Consider the following 17,181-nt stretch of genomic DNA (forward strand, 5'->3'; position numbering starts at 1 on the left):
ACAGGGACTCCAAGGCTTATTTACGGGCTGTTCGCGCGTGTTCTGAACCTGTTTTGCATTACGCCCTTGCATTGCGCAAGCGTGTTCGATGAATGCCAATGTGCTTTCTTGCTCATCTGAATAGAGTTCCCTCTGCATTTCGACACAGTTTCATAACAGGCTTCAAGTTGCACAGGTTAAACCCCGGTGTAGTTCAAGTCCAGTGTCATTATCTCTTGGCCATCAGAGGAAGGGAGCATGAGTCATGACTGAAGAGCATTTGCTTGGTTCATTTATGTTGTGATGGTTTATGTTGTGATGGTTTATGTAATGACTTATGAGCCAAGTCTTAAGAGCATTGCTTGGTTCATTTATGTTGTGATGGTTTATGTAATGACTTATGAGGCAAGACTTAAGAGCATTCGCTTGGTTCATTTATGTTGTGATGGTTTATGCTCTGATGCTTCACGTAATGACTTATGAGGCAAGACTTAAGAGCATTTGCTTGGTTCATTCATGTTGTGATGGTTTCTGTTTCGATCGTTTCAATGTGCCAACCTTGTTTCCGAGCCGTGACAGCGATTGAGCATGAGACAAGCTTAACAGCGACTCAAGGCTTATTGACGGGCTGTTCGGGCGTGTTGTCAACCTTCCAAAGTGTCATTCACCTTCTCACCCTTCGCCATGCTTTCCTCGTTAGTATAGTGGACAGTATCTCCGCCTGTCACGCGGAAGACCGGGGTTCGATTCCCCGACGGGGAGTCTCTTTTGCCTTACGCCCCACTGTTTGAATGCCACGGGGCTTGTTTGCTCAGCCGACTGCGATTCTGTATGCCGTCAGCCATAGTTTCCATGCGACACATATACTCTACTTTTTCACATTTTTATGCTATTACCACACCAGATTAGATCACTCCGCTAAGAGACAGCTCTCCCGCTGCATGTGGCTGTATTACACAGGGGAGAACAATACATTCTTCACCACAGGCTGCACGTCGTTATAAGTTTTGGGACACTGTGCCATGAACAAAGCAGCCCTTGCAGGTTGATTTAACGTGTTGCCAATTAAACAGTCTGTATGTGCCACTTGCTTTAAATAAACAGCAGGAGATTGAGCACCAGTGACTTGACACCTACAGCCGACAACGCTACAAGCAGGGTTCATACCTGCACGAGAAAACCACGTTGGATTTAGAGTACGAGGCCTTAACGTGATTTAAGGAAACACTAGGCTTTCTACCGGAGCGGACGGACGTGTTTGTCCGTGTTAGACCCTTCTTCAGCCACAACTTTGCAGTCTCGTTTATATTCTCAGGTTTCCGCACGTGGACGCCCTCATCAGTACATTTATTTCACTCAAGTGAATAGAGCCTTTACTAGTTTACATGAACACATTCGGACGACGTACTTTACGTCAAAGCATTTTCCAGGATAGAAAATTTGTTTTGCGCAAGCGTGTTCGATGAATGCCAATGTGCTTTCTTGCTCATCTGAATAGAGTTCCCTCTGCATTACGACACAGTTTCATAACAGGCTTCAAGTTGCACAGGTGAAACCCCGGTGTAGTTCAAGTCCAGTGTCCTTTCCTCTCTGCAGTCGGGAAGATAGTGCCCACGAGTTAGTTGACACAGACAGTTGACATGCGTTGAGCAGGCATCGAGTTGCGTAGGGGAGACCCCAGTGCATTCCAAGTCCAGTGTCATTTTCTCTTGGCCATCAGAGTAAGGCAGCGTGATCCAAGACGTAAGAGCATTTCCTTGGTTCAGTTATGTTCTGATGGTTTATGTTGTGATGGTTTATGTAATGACTCATGAGCCAAGACTCAAGAGCATTGCTTGGTTCATTTATGTTGTGATGGTTTATGTTGTGATGGTTTATGTAATGACTTATGAGCCAAGACTTAAGAGCATTCGCTTGGTTCATTTATGTTGTGATGGTTTATGCTCTGATGCTTCATGTAATGACTTATGAGGCAAGACTTAAGAGCATTTGCTTGGTTCATTCATGTTGTGATGGTTTCTGTTTTGATCGTTTCAATGTGCCAACCTTGTTTCCGAGCCGTGACAGCGATTGAGCATGAGACAAGGCTTAACAGGGACTCCAAGGCTTATTTACGGGCTGTTCGCGCGTGTTCTGAACCTGTTTTGCATTACGCCCTTGCATTGCGCAAGCGTGTTCGATGAATGCCAATGTGCTTTCTTGCTCATCTGAATAGAGTTCCCTCTGCATTTCGACACAGTTTCATAACAGGCTTCAAGTTGCACAGGTTAAACCCCGGTGTAGTTCAAGTCCAGTGTCATTATCTCTTGGCCATCAGAGGAAGGGAGCATGAGTCATGACTGAAGAGCATTTGCTTGGTTCATTTATGTTGTGATGGTTTATGTTGTGATGGTTTATGTAATGACTTATGAGCCAAGTCTTAAGAGCATTGCTTGGTTCATTTATGTTGTGATGGTTTATGTAATGACTTATGAGGCAAGACTTAAGAGCATTCGCTTGGTTCATTTATGTTGTGATGGTTTATGCTCTGATGCTTCACGTAATGACTTATGAGGCAAGACTTAAGAGCATTTGCTTGGTTCATTCATGTTGTGATGGTTTCTGTTTCGATCGTTTCAATGTGCCAACCTTGTTTCCGAGCCGTGACAGCGATTGAGCATGAGACAAGCTTAACAGCGACTCCAAGGCTTATTTACGGGCTGTTCGCGCGTGTTCTGAACCTGTTTTGCATTACGCCCTTGCATTGCGCAAGCGTGTTCGATGAATGCCAATGTGCTTTCTTGCTCATCTGAATAGAGTTCCCTCTGCATTTCGACACAGTTTCATAACAGGCTTCAAGTTGCACAGGTTAAACCCCGGTGTAGTTCAAGTCCAGTGTCATTATCTCTTGGCCATCAGAGGAAGGGAGCATGAGTCATGACTGAAGAGCATTTGCTTGGTTCATTTATGTTGTGATGGTTTATGTTGTGATGGTTTATGTAATGACTTATGAGCCAAGTCTTAAGAGCATTGCTTGGTTCATTTATGTTGTGATGGTTTATGTAATGACTTATGAGGCAAGACTTAAGAGCATTCGCTTGGTTCATTTATGTTGTGATGGTTTATGCTCTGATGCTTCACGTAATGACTTATGAGGCAAGACTTAAGAGCATTTGCTTGGTTCATTCATGTTGTGATGGTTTCTGTTTCGATCGTTTCAATGTGCCAACCTTGTTTCCGAGCCGTGACAGCGATTGAGCATGAGACAAGGCTTAACAGGGACTGCAAGGCTTATTTACGGGCTGTTCGCGCGTGTTCTGAACCTGTTTTGCATTACGCCCTTGCATTGCGCAAGCGTGTTCGATGAATGCCAATGTGCTTTCTTGCTCATCTGAATAGAGTTCCCTCTGCATTTCGACACAGTTTCATAACAGGCTTCAAGTTGCACAGGTTAAACCCCGGTGTAGTTCAAGTCCAGTGCCATTATCTCTTGGCCATCAGAGGAAGGGAGCATGAGTCATGACTGAAGAGCATTTGCTTGGTTCATTTATGTTGTGATGGTTTATGTTGTGATGGTTTATGTAATGACTTATGAGCCAAGTCTTAAGAGCATTGCTTGGTTCATTTATGTTGTGATGGTTTATGCAATGACTTATGAGGCAAGACTTAAGAGCATTCGCTTGGTTCATTCATGTTGTGATGGTTTATGCTCTGATGCTTCACGTAATGACTTATGAGGCAAGACTTAAGAGCATTTGCTTGGTTCATTCATGTTGTGATGGTTTCTGTTTCGATCGTTTCAATGTGCCAACCTTGTTTCCGAGCCGTGACAGCGATTGAGCATGAGACAAGCTTAACAGCGACTCCAAGGCTTATTGACGGGCTGTTCGGGCGTGTTGTCAACCTTCCAAAGTGTCATTCACCTTCTCACCCTCCGCCATGCTTTCCTCGTTAGTATAGTGGACAGTATCTCCGCCTGTCACGCGGAAGACCGGGGTTCGATTCCCCGACGGGGAGTCTCTTTTGCCTTACGCCCCACTGTTTGAATGCCACGGGGCTTGTTTGCTCAGCCGACTGCGATTCTGTATGCCGTCAGCCATAGTTTCCATGCGACACATATACTCTACTTTTTCACATTTTTATGCTATTACCACACCAGATTAGATCACTCCGCTAAGAGACAGCTCTCCCGCTGCATGTGGCTGTATTACACAGGGGAGAACAATACATTCTTCACCACAGGCTGCACGTCGTTATAAGTTTTGGGACACTGTGCCATGAACAAAGCAGCCCTTGCAGGTTGATTTAACGTGTTGCCAATTAAACAGTCTGTATGTGCCACTTGCTTTAAATAAACAGCAGGAGATTGAGCACCAGTCACTTGACACCTACAGCCGACAACGCTACAAGCAGGGTTCATACCTGCACGAGAAAACCACGTTGGATTTAGAGTACGAGGCCTTAACGTGATTTAAGGAAACACTAGGCTTTCTACCGGAGCGGACGGACGTGTTTGTCCGTGTTAGACCCTTCTTCAGCCACAACTTTGCAGTCTCGTTTATATTCTCAGGTTTCCGCACGTGGACGCCCTCATCAGTACATTTATTTCACTCAAGTGAATAGAGCCTTTACTAGTTTACATGAACACATTCGGACGACGTACTTTACGTCAAAGCATTTTCCAGGATAGAAAATTTGTTTTGCGCAAGCGTGTTCGATGAATGCCAATGTGCTTTCTTGCTCATCTGAATAGAGTTCCCTCTGCATTACGACGCAGTTTCATAACAGGCTTCAAGTTGCACAGGTGAAACCCCGGTGTAGTTCAAGTCCAGTGTCCTTTCCTCTCTGCAGTCGGGAAGATAGTGCCCACGAGTTAGTTGACACAGACAGTTGACATGCGTTGAGCAGGCATCGAGTTGCGTAGGGGAGACCCCAGTGCATTCCAAGTCCAGTGTCATTTTCTCTTGGCCATCAGAGTAAGGCAGCGTGATCCAAGACGTAAGAGCATTTCCTTGGTTCAGTTATGTTCTGATGGTTTATGTTGTGATGGTTTATGTAATGACTCATGAGCCAAGACTCAAGAGCATTGCTTGGTTCATTTATGTTGTGATGGTTTATGTTGTGATGGTTTATGTAATGACTTATGAGCCAAGACTTAAGAGCATTCGCTTGGTTCATTTATGTTGTGATGGTTTATGCTCTGATGCTTCATGTAATGACTTATGAGGCAAGACTTAAGAGCATTTGCTTGGTTCATTCATGTTGTGATGGTTTCTGTTTTGATCGTTTCAATGTGCCAACCTTGTTTCCGAGCCGTGACAGCGATTGAGCATGAGACAAGGCTTAACAGGGACTCCAAGGCTTATTTACGGGCTGTTCGCGCGTGTTCTGAACCTGTTTTGCATTACGCCCTTGCATTGCGCAAGCGTGTTCGATGAATGCCAATGTGCTTTCTTGCTCATCTGAATAGAGTTCCCTCTGCATTTCGACACAGTTTCATAACAGGCTTCAAGTTGCACAGGTTAAACCCCGGTGTAGTTCAAGTCCAGTGTCATTATCTCTTGGCCATCAGAGGAAGGGAGCATGAGTCATGACTGAAGAGCATTTGCTTGGTTCATTTATGTTGTGATGGTTTATGTTGTGATGGTTTATGTAATGACTTATGAGCCAAGTCTTAAGAGCATTGCTTGGTTCATTTATGTTGTGATGGTTTATGTAATGACTTATGAGGCAAGACTTAAGAGCATTCGCTTGGTTCATTTATGTTGTGATGGTTTATGCTCTGATGCTTCACGTAATGACTTATGAGGCAAGACTTAAGAGCATTTGCTTGGTTCATTCATGTTGTGATGGTTTCTGTTTCGATCGTTTCAATGTGCCAACCTTGTTTCCGAGCCGTGACAGCGATTGAGCATGAGACAAGCTTAACAGCGACTCCAAGGCTTATTTACGGGCTGTTCGCGCGTGTTCTGAACCTGTTTTGCATTACGCCCTTGCATTGCGCAAGCGTGTTCGATGAATGCCAATGTGCTTTCTTGCTCATCTGAATAGAGTTCCCTCTGCATTTCGACACAGTTTCATAACAGGCTTCAAGTTGCACAGGTTAAACCCCGGTGTAGTTCAAGTCCAGTGTCATTATCTCTTGGCCATCAGAGGAAGGGAGCATGAGTCATGACTGAAGAGCATTTGCTTGGTTCATTTATGTTGTGATGGTTTATGTTGTGATGGTTTATGTAATGACTTATGAGCCAAGTCTTAAGAGCATTGCTTGGTTCATTTATGTTGTGATGGTTTATGTAATGACTTATGAGGCAAGACTTAAGAGCATTCGCTTGGTTCATTTATGTTGTGATGGTTTATGCTCTGATGCTTCACGTAATGACTTATGAGGCAAGACTTAAGAGCATTTGCTTGGTTCATTCATGTTGTGATGGTTTCTGTTTTGATCGTTTCAATGTGCCAACCTTGTTTCCGAGCCGTGACAGCGATTGAGCATGAGACAAGGCTTAACAGGGACTCCAAGGCTTATTTACGGGCTGTTCGCGCGTGTTCTGAACCTGTTTTGCATTACGCCCTTGCATTGCGCAAGCGTGTTCGATGAATGCCAATGTGCTTTCTTGCTCATCTGAATAGAGTTCCCTCTGCATTTCGACACAGTTTCATAACAGGCTTCAAGTTGCACAGGTTAAACCCCGGTGTAGTTCAAGTCCAGTGCCATTATCTCTTGGCCATCAGAGGAAGGGAGCATGAGTCATGACTGAAGAGCATTTGCTTGGTTCATTTATGTTGTGATGGTTTATGTTGTGATGGTTTATGTAATGACTTATGAGCCAAGTCTTAAGAGCATTGCTTGGTTCATTTATGTTGTGATGGTTTATGCAATGACTTATGAGGCAAGACTTAAGAGCATTCGCTTGGTTCATTCATGTTGTGATGGTTTATGCTCTGATGCTTCACGTAATGACTTATGAGGCAAGACTTAAGAGCATTTGCTTGGTTCATTCATGTTGTGATGGTTTCTGTTTCGATCGTTTCAATGTGCCAACCTTGTTTCCGAGCCGTGACAGCGATTGAGCATGAGACAAGCTTAACAGCGACTCCAAGGCTTATTGACGGGCTGTTCGGGCGTGTTGTCAACCTTCCAAAGTGTCATTCACCTTCTCACCCTCCGCCATGCTTTCCTCGTTAGTATAGTGGACAGTATCTCCGCCTGTCACGCGGAAGACCGGGGTTCGATTCCCCGACGGGGAGTCTCTTTTGCCTTACGCCCCACTGTTTGAATGCCACGGGGCTTGTTTGCTCAGCCGACTGCGATTCTGTATGCCGTCAGCCATAGTTTCCATGCGACACATATACTCTACTTTTTCACATTTTTATGCTATTACCACACCAGATTAGATCACTCCGCTAAGAGACAACTCTCCCGCTTCATGTGGCTGTATTACACAGGGGAGAACAATACATTCTTCACCACAGGCTGCACGTCGTTATAAGTTTTGGGACACTGTGCCATGAACAAAGCAGCCCTTGCAGGTTGATTTAACGTGTTGCCAATTAAACAGTCTGTATGTGCCACTTGCTTTAAATAAACAGCAGGAGATTGAGCACCAGTGACTTGACACCTACAGCCGACAACGCTACAAGCAGGGTTCATACCTGCACGAGAAAACCACGTTGGATTTAGAGTACAAGGCCTTAACGTGATTTAAGGAAACACTAGGCTTTCTACCGGAGCGGACGGACGTGTTTGTCCGTGTTAGACCCTTCTTCAGCCACAACTTTGCAGTCTCGTTTATATTCTCAGGTTTCCGCACGTGGACGCCCTCATCAGTACATTTATTTCACTCAAGTGAATAGAGCCTTTACTAGTTTACATGAACACATTCGGACGACGTACTTTACGTCAAAGCATTTTCCAGGATAGAAAATTTGTTTTGCGCAAGCGTGTTCGATGAATGCCAATGTGCTTTCTTGCTCATCTGAATAGAGTTCCCTCTGCATTACGACGCAGTTTCATAACAGGCTTCAAGTTGCACAGGTGAAACCCCGGTGTAGTTCAAGTCCAGTGTCCTTTCCTCTCTGCAGTCGGGAAGATAGTGCCCACGAGTTAGTTGACACAGACAGTTGACATGCGTTGAGCAGGCATCGAGTTGCGTAGGGGAGACCCCAGTGCATTCCAAGTCCAGTGTCATTTTCTCTTGGCCATCAGAGTAAGGCAGCGTGATCCAAGACGTAAGAGCATTTCCTTGGTTCAGTTATGTTCTGATGGTTTATGTTGTGATGGTTTATGTAATGACTCATGAGCCAAGACTCAAGAGCATTGCTTGGTTCATTTATGTTGTGATGGTTTATGTTGTGATGGTTTATGTAATGACTTATGAGCCAAGACCTAAGAGCATTCGCTTGGTTCATTTATGTTGTGATGGTTTATGCTCTGATGCTTCATGTAATGACTTATGAGGCAAGACTTAAGAGCATTTGCTTGGTTCATTCATGTTGTGATGGTTTCTGTTTTGATCGTTTCAATGTGCCAACCTTGTTTCCGAGCCGTGACAGCGATTGAGCATGAGACAAGGCTTAACAGGGACTCCAAGGCTTATTTACGGGCTGTTCGCGCGTGTTCTGAACCTGTTTTGCATTACGCCCTTGCATTGCGCAAGCGTGTTCGATGAATGCCAATGTGCTTTCTTGCTCATCTGAATAGAGTTCCCTCTGCATTTCGACACAGTTTCATAACAGGCTTCAAGTTGCACAGGTTAAACCCCGGTGTAGTTCAAGTCCAGTGTCATTATCTCTTGGCCATCAGAGGAAGGGAGCATGAGTCATGACTGAAGAGCATTTGCTTGGTTAATTTATGTTGTGATGGTTTATGTTGTGATGGTTTATGTAATGACTTATGAGCCAAGTCTTAAGAGCATTGCTTGGTTCATTTATGTTGTGATGGTTTATGTAATGACTTATGAGGCAAGACTTAAGAGCATTCGCTTGGTTCATTTATGTTGTGATGGTTTATGCTCTGATGCTTCACGTAATGACTTATGAGGCAAGACTTAAGAGCATTTGCTTGGTTCATTCATGTTGTGATGGTTTCTGTTTTGATCGTTTCAATGTGCCAACCTTGTTTCCGAGCCGTGACAGCGATTGAGCATGAGACAAGGCTTAACAGGGACTCCAAGGCTTATTTACGGGCTGTTCGCGCGTGTTCTGAACCTGTTTTGCATTACGCCCTTGCATTGCGCAAGCGTGTTCGATGAATGCCAATGTGCTTTCTTGCTCATCTGAATAGAGTTCCCTCTGCATTTCGACACAGTTTCATAACAGGCTTCAAGTTGCACAGGTTAAACCCCGGTGTAGTTCAAGTCCAGTGCCATTATCTCTTGGCCATCAGAGGAAGGGAGCATGAGTCATGACTGAAGAGCATTTGCTTGGTTCATTTATGTTGTGATGGTTTATGTTGTGATGGTTTATGTAATGACTTATGAGCCAAGTCTTAAGAGCATTGCTTGGTTCATTTATGTTGTGATGGTTTATGTAATGACTTATGAGGCAAGACTTAAGAGCATTCGCTTGGTTCATTCATGTTGTGATGGTTTATGCTCTGATGCTTCACGTAATGACTTATGAGGCAAGACTTAAGAGCATTTGCTTGGTTCATTCATGTTGTGATGGTTTCTGTTTCGATCGTTTCAATGTGCCAACCTTGTTTCCGAGCCGTGACAGCGATTGAGCATGAGACAAGCTTAACAGCGACTCCAAGGCTTATTGACTGGCTGTTCGGGCGTGTTGTCAACCTTCCAAAGTGTCATTCACCTTCTCACCCTCCGCCATGCTTTCCTCGTTAGTATAGTGGACAGTATCTCCGCCTGTCACGCGGAAGACCGGGGTTCGATTCCCCGACGGGGAGTCTCTTTTGCCTTACGCCCCACTGTTTGAATGCCACGGGGCTTGTTTGCTCAGCCGACTGCGATTCTGTATGCCGTCAGCCATAGTTTCCATGCGACACATATACTCTACTTTTTCACATTTTTATGCTATTACCACACCAGATTAGATCACTCCGCTAAGAGACAGCTCTCCCGCTTCATGTGGCTGTATTACACAGGGGAGAACAATACATTCTTCACCACAGGCTGCACGTCGTTATAAGTTTTGGGACACTGTGCCATGAACAAAGCAGCCCTTGCAGGTTGATTTAACGTGTTGCCAATTAAACAGTCTGTATGTGCCACTTGCTTTAAATAAACAGCAGGAGATTGAGCACCAGTGACTTGACACCTACAGCCGACAACGCTACAAGCAGGGTTCATACCTGCACGAGAAAACCACGTTGGATTTAGAGTACGAGGCCTTAACGTGATTTAAGGAAACACTAGGCTTTCTACCGGAGCGGACGGACGTGTTTGTCCGTGTTAGACCCTTCTTCAGCCACAACTTTGCAGTCTCGTTTATATTCTCAGGTTTCCGCACGTGGACGCCCTCATCAGTACATTTATTTCACTCAAGTGAATAGAGCCTTTACTAGTTTACATGAACACATTCGGACGACGTACTTTACGTCAAAGCATTTTCCAGGATAGAAAATTTGTTTTGCGCAAGCGTGTTCGATGAATGCCAATGTGCTTTCTTGCTCATCTGAATAGAGTTCCCTCTGCATTACGACGCAGTTTCATAACAGGCTTCAAGTTGCACAGGTGAAACCCCGGTGTAGTTCAAGTCCAGTGTCCTTTCCTCTCTGCAGTCGGGAAGATAGTGCCCACGAGTTAGTTGACACAGACAGTTGACATGCGTTGAGCAGGCATCGAGTTGCGTAGGGGAGACCCCAGTGCATTCCAAGTCCAGTGTCATTTTCTCTTGGCCATCAGAGTAAGGCAGCGTGATCCAAGACGTAAGAGCATTTCCTTGGTTCAGTTATGTTCTGATGGTTTATGTTGTGATGGTTTATGTAATGACTCATGAGCCAAGACTCAAGAGCATTGCTTGGTTCATTTATGTTGTGATGGTTTATGTTGTGATGGTTTATGTAATGACTTATGAGCCAAGACTTAAGAGCATTCGCTTGGTTCATTTATGTTGTGATGGTTTATGCTCTGATGCTTCATGTAATGACTTATGAGGCAAGACTTAAGAGCATTTGCTTGGTTCATTCATGTTGTGATGGTTTCTGTTTTGATCGTTTCAATGTGCCAACCTTGTTTCCGAGCCGTGACAGCGATTGAGCATGAGACAAGGCTTAACAGGGACTCCAAGGCTTATTTACGGGCTGTTCGCGCGTGTTCTGAACCTGTTTTGCATTACGCCCTTGCATTGCGCAAGCGTGTTCGATGAATGCCAATGTGCTTTCTTGCTCATCTGAATAGAGTTCCCTCTGCATTTCGACACAGTTTCATAACAGGCTTCAAGTTGCACAGGTTAAACCCCGGTGTAGTTCAAGTCCAGTGTCATTATCTCTTGGCCATCAGAGGAAGGGAGCATGAGTCATGACTGAAGAGCATTTGCTTGGTTCATTTATGTTGTGATGGTTTATGTTGTGATGGTTTATGTAATGACTTATGAGCCAAGTCTTAAGAGCATTGCTTGGTTCATTTATGTTGTGATGGTTTATGTAATGACTTATGAGGCAAGACTTAAGAGCATTCGCTTGGTTCATTTATGTTGTGATGGTTTATGCTCTGATGCTTCACGTAATGACTTATGAGGCAAGACTTAAGAGCATTTGCTTGGTTCATTCATGTTGTGATGGTTTCTGTTTCGATCGTTTCAATGTGCCAACCTTGTTTCCGAGCCGTGACAGCGATTGAGCATGAGACAAGGCTTAACAGGGACTCCAAGGCTTATTTACGGGCTGTTCGCGCGTGTTCTGAACCTGTTTTGCATTACGCCCTTGCATTGCGCAAGCGTGTTCGATGAATGCCAATGTGCTTTCTTGCTCATCTGAATAGAGTTCCCTCTGCATTTCGACACAGTTTCATAACAGGCTTCAAGTTGCACAGGTTAAACCCCGGTGTAGTTCAAGTCCAGTGTCATTATCTCTTGGCCATCAGAGGAAGGGAGCATGAGTCATGACTGAAGAGCATTTGCTTGGTTCATTTATGTTGTGATGGTTTATGTTGTGATGGTTTATGTAATGACTTATGAGCCAAGTCTTAAGAGCATTGCTTGGTTCATTTATGTTGTGATGGTTTATGTAATGACTTATGAGGCAAGACTTAAGAGCATTCGCTTGGTTCATTTATGTTGTGATGGTTTATGCTCTGATGCTTCACGTAATGACTTATGAGGCAAGACTTAAGAGCATTTGCTTGGTTCATTCATGTTGTGATGGTTTCTGTTTCGATCGTTTCAATGTGCCAACCTTGTTTCCGAGCCGTGACAGCGATTGAGCATGAGACAAGGCTTAACAGGGACTCCAAGGCTTATTTACGGGCTGTTCGCGCGTGTTCTGAACCTGTTTTGCATTACGCCCTTGCATTGCGCAAGCGTGTTCGATGAATGCCAATGTGCTTTCTTGCTCATCTGAATAGAGTTCCCTCTGCATTTCGACACAGTTTCATAACAGGCTTCAAGTTGCACAGGTTAAACCCCGGTGTAGTTCAAGTCCAGTGCCATTATCTCTTGGCCATCAGAGGAAGGGAGCATGAGTCATGACTGAAGAGCATTTGCTTGGTTCATTTATGTTGTGATGGTTTATGTTGTGATGGTTTATGTAATGACTTATGAGCCAAGTCTTAAGAGCATTGCTTGGTTCATTTATGTTGTGATGGTTTATGTAATGACTTATGAGGCAAGACTTAAGAGCATTCGCTTGGTTCATTCATGTTGTGATGGTTTATGCTCTGATGCTTCACGTAATGACTTATGAGGCAAGACTTAAGAGCATTTGCTTGGTTCATTCATGTTGTGATGGTTTCTGTTTCGATCATTTCAATGTGCCAACCTTGTTTCCGAGCCGTGACAGCGATTGAGCATGAGACAAGCTTAACAGCGACTCCAAGGCTTATTGACGGGCTGTTCGGGCGTGTTGTCAACCTTCCAAAGTGTCATTCACCTTCTCACCCTCCGCCATGCTTTCCTCGTTAGTATAGTGGACAGTATCTCCGTCTGTCACGCGGAAGACCGGGGTTCGATTCCCCGACGGGGAGTCTCTTTTGCCTTACGCCCCACTGTTTGAATGCCACGGGGCTTGTTTGCTCAGCCGACTGCGATTCTGTATGCCGTCAGCCATAGTTTCCATGCGACACATATACTCTACTTTTTCACATTTTTATGCTATTACCACACCAGATTAGATCACTCCGCTAAGAGACAGCTCTCCCGCTGCATGTGGCTGTATTACACAGGGGAGAACAATACATTCTTCACCACAGGCTGCACGTCGTTATAAGTTTTGGGACACTGTGCCATGAACAAAGCAGCCCTTGCAGGTTGATTTAACGTGTTGCCAATTAAACAGTCTGTATGTGCCACTTGCTTTAAATAAACAGCAGGAGATTGAGCACCAGTGACTTGACACCTACAGCCGACAACGCTACAAGCAGGGTTCATACCTGCACGAGAAAACCACGTTGGATTTAGAGTACGAGGCCTTAACGTGATTTAAGGAAACACTAGGCTTTCTACCGGAGCGGACGGACGTGTTTGTCCGTGTTAGACCCTTCTTCAGCCACAACTTTGCAGTCTCGTTTATATTCTCAGGTTTCCGCACGTGGACGCCCTCATCAGTACATTTATTTCACTCAAGTGAATAGAGCCTTTACTAGTTTACATGAACACATTCGGACGACGTACTTTACGTCAAAGCATTTTCCAGGATAGAAAATTTGTTTTGCGCAAGCGTGTTCGATGAATGCCAATGTGCTTTCTTGCTCATCTGAATAGAGTTCCCTCTGCATTACGACACAGTTTCATAACAGGCTTCAAGTTGCACAGGTGAAACCCCGGTGTAGTTCAAGTCCAGTGTCCTTTCCTCTCTGCAGTCGGGAAGATAGTGCCCACGAGTTAGTTGACACAGACAGTTGACATGCGTTGAGCAGGCATCGAGTTGCGTAGGGGAGACCCCAGTGCATTCCAAGTCCAGTGTCATTTTCTCTTGGCCATCAGAGTAAGGCAGCGTGATCCAAGACGTAAGAGCATTTCCTTGGTTCAGTTATGTTCTGATGGTTTATGTTGTGATGGTTTATGTAATGACTCATGAGCCAAGACTCAAGAGCATTGCTTGGTTCATTTATGTTGTGATGGTTTATGTTGTGATGGTTTATGTAATGACTTATGAGGCAAGACTTAAGAGCATTCGCTTGGTTCATTTATGTTGTGATGGTTTATGCTCTGATGCTTCACGTAATGACTTATGAGGCAAGACTTAAGAGCATTTGCTTGGTTCATTCATGTTGTGATGGTTTCTGTTTTGATCGTTTCAATGTGCCAACCTTGTTTCCGAGCCGTGACAGCGATTGAGCATGAGACAAGGCTTAACAGGGACTCCAAGGCTTATTTACGGGCTGTTCGCGCGTGTTCTGAACCTGTTTTGCATTACGCCCTTGCATTGCGCAAGCGTGTTCGATGAATGCCAATGTGCTTTCTTGCTCATCTGAATAGAGTTCCCTCTGCATTTCGACACAGTTTCATAACAGGCTTCAAGTTGCACAGGTTAAACCCCGGTGTAGTTCAAGTCCAGTGTCATTATCTCTTGGCCATCAGAGGAAGGGAGCATGAGTCATGACTGAAGAGCATTTGCTTGGTTCATTTATGTTGTGATGGTTTATGTTGTGATGGTTTATGTAATGACTTATGAGCCAAGTCTTAAGAGCATTGCTTGGTTCATTTATGTTGTGATGGTTTATGTAATGACTTATGAGGCAAGACTTAAGAGCATTCGCTTGGTTCATTTATGTTGTGATGGTTTATGCTCTGATGCTTCACGTAATGACTTATGAGGCAAGACTTAAGAGCATTTGCTTGGTTCATTCATGTTGTGATGGTTTCTGTTTTGATCGTTTCAATGTGCCAACCTTGTTTCCGAGCCGTGACAGCGATTGAGCATGAGACAAGGCTTAACAGGGACTCCAAGGCTTATTTACGGGCTGTTCGCGCGTGTTCTGAACCTGTTTTGCATTACGCCCTTGCATTGCGCAAGCGTGTTCGATGAATGCCAATGTGCTTTCTTGCTCATCTGAATAGAGTTCCCTCTGCATTTCGACACAGTTTCATAACAGGCTTCAAGTTGCACAGGTTAAACCCCGGTGTAGTTCAAGTCCAGTGCCATTATCTCTTGGCCATCAGAGGAAGGGAGCATGAGTCATGACTGAAGAGCATTTGCTTGGTTCATTTATGTTGTGATGGTTTATGTTGTGATGGTTTATGTAATGACTTATGAGCCAAGTCTTAAGAGCATTGCTTGGTTCATTTATGTTGTGATGGTTTATGTAATGACTTATGAGGCAAGACTTAAGAGCATTCGCTTGGTTCATTCATGTTGTGATGGTTTATGCTCTGATGCTTCACGTAATGACTTATGAGGCAAGACTTAAGAGCATTTGCTTGGTTCATTCATGTTGTGATGGTTTCTGTTTCGATCGTTTCAATGTGCCAACCTTGTTTCCGAGCCGTGACAGCGATTGAGCATGAGACAAGCTTAACAGCGACTCCAAGGCTTATTGACGGGCTGTTCGGGCGTGTTGTCAACCTTCCAAAGTGTCATTCACCTTCTCACCCTCCGCCGTGCTTTCCTCGTTAGTATAGTGGACAGTATCTCCGCCTGTCACGCGGAAGACCGGGGTTCGATTCCCCGACGGGGAGTCTCTTTTGCCTTACGCCCCACTGTTTGAATGCCACGGGGCTTGTTTGCTCAGCCGACTGCGATTCTGTATGCCGTCAGCCATAGTTTCCATGCGACACATATACTCTACTTTTTCACATTTTTATGCTATTACCACACCAGATTAGATCACTCCGCTAAGAGACAGCTCTCCCGCTGCATGTGGCTGTATTACACAGGGGAGAACAATACATTCTTCACCACAGGCTGCACGTCGTTATAAGTTTTGGGACACTGTGCCATGAACAAAGCAGCCCTTGCAGGTTGATTTAACGTGTTGCCAATTAAACAGTCTGTATGTGCCACTTGCTTTAAATAAACAGCAGGAGATTGAGCACCAGTGACTTGACACCTACAGCCGACAACGCTACAAGCAGGGTTCATACCTGCACGAGAAAACCACGTTGGATTTAGAGTACGAGGCCTTAACGTGATTTAAGGAAACACTAGGCTTTCTACCGGAGCGGACGGACGTGTTTGTCCGTGTTAGACCCTTCTTCAGCCACAACTTTGCAGTCTCGTTTATATTCTCAGGTTTCCGCACGTGGACGCCCTCATCAGTACATTTATTTCACTCAAGTGAATAGAGCCTTTACTAGTTTACATGAACACATTCGGACGACGTACTTTACGTCAAAGCATTTTCCAGGATAGAAAATTTGTTTTGCGCAAGCGTGTTCGATGAATGCCAATGTGCTTTCTTGCTCATCTGAATAGAGTTCCCTCTGCATTACGACGCAGTTTCATAACAGGCTTCAAGTTGCACAGGTGAAACCCCGGTGTAGTTCAAGTCCAGTGTCCTTTCCTCTCTGCAGTCGGGAAGATAGTGCCCACGAGTTAGTTGACACAGACAGTTGACATGCGTTGAGCAGGCATCGAGTTGCGTAGGGGAGACCCCAGTGCATTCCAAGTCCAGTGTCATTTTCTCTTGGCCATCAGAGTAAGGCAGCGTGATCCAAGACGTAAGAGCATTTCCTTGGTTCAGTTATGTTCTGATGGTTTATGTTGTGATGGTTTATGTAATGACTCATGAGCCAAGACTCAAGAGCATTGCTTGGTTCATTTATGTTGTGATGGTTTATGTTGTGATGGTTTATGTAATGACTTATGAGCCAAGACTTAAGAGCATTCGCTTGGTTCATTTATGTTGTGATGGTTTATGCTCTGATGCTTCATGTAATGACTTATGAGGCAAGACTTAAGAGCATTTGCTTGGTTCATTCATGTTGTGATGGTTTCTGTTTTGATCGTTTCAATGTGCCAACCTTGTTTCCGAGCCGTGACAGCGATTGAGCATGAGACAAGGCTTAACAGGGACTCCAAGGCTTATTTACGGGCTGTTCGCGCGTGTTCTGAACCTGTTTTGCATTACGCCCTTGCATTGCGCAAGCGTGTTCGATGAATGCCAATGT

The 17,181-nt window shown here is 44.7% G+C and overlaps 6 non-coding genes across 6 annotated transcripts; all 6 read left to right on the forward strand.

The window, feature by feature from the left end:
- The first annotated feature begins 669 nt into the window (after nt 1-669).
- trnad-guc (transfer RNA aspartic acid (anticodon GUC)) lies at nt 670-741 on the forward strand. The gene has a single exon. It is a non-coding gene; the product is annotated as a tRNA-Asp (tRNA).
- A 3,162-nt stretch (nt 742-3,903) lies between these two features.
- Nucleotides 3,904-3,975, forward strand: trnad-guc (transfer RNA aspartic acid (anticodon GUC)). The gene has a single exon. It is a non-coding gene; the product is annotated as a tRNA-Asp (tRNA).
- A 3,162-nt stretch (nt 3,976-7,137) lies between these two features.
- On the forward strand, nt 7,138-7,209 carry trnad-guc (transfer RNA aspartic acid (anticodon GUC)). Its single transcript has one exon. It is a non-coding gene; the product is annotated as a tRNA-Asp (tRNA).
- A 2,581-nt stretch (nt 7,210-9,790) lies between these two features.
- trnad-guc (transfer RNA aspartic acid (anticodon GUC)) lies at nt 9,791-9,862 on the forward strand. Its single transcript has one exon. It is a non-coding gene; the product is annotated as a tRNA-Asp (tRNA).
- Nucleotides 9,863-13,025: 3,163 nt separating this feature from the next.
- On the forward strand, nt 13,026-13,097 carry trnad-guc (transfer RNA aspartic acid (anticodon GUC)). Its single transcript has one exon. It is a non-coding gene; the product is annotated as a tRNA-Asp (tRNA).
- A 2,581-nt stretch (nt 13,098-15,678) lies between these two features.
- Nucleotides 15,679-15,750, forward strand: trnad-guc (transfer RNA aspartic acid (anticodon GUC)). The gene has a single exon. It is a non-coding gene; the product is annotated as a tRNA-Asp (tRNA).
- The last annotated feature ends 1,431 nt before the right edge of the window (nt 15,751-17,181 follow it).

This window comes from Ictalurus punctatus, chromosome 14, assembly GCF_001660625.3.
Source record: "Ictalurus punctatus breed USDA103 chromosome 14, Coco_2.0, whole genome shotgun sequence".
In the NCBI taxonomy this organism is placed as follows: Eukaryota; Metazoa; Chordata; class Actinopteri; order Siluriformes; family Ictaluridae; genus Ictalurus; species Ictalurus punctatus.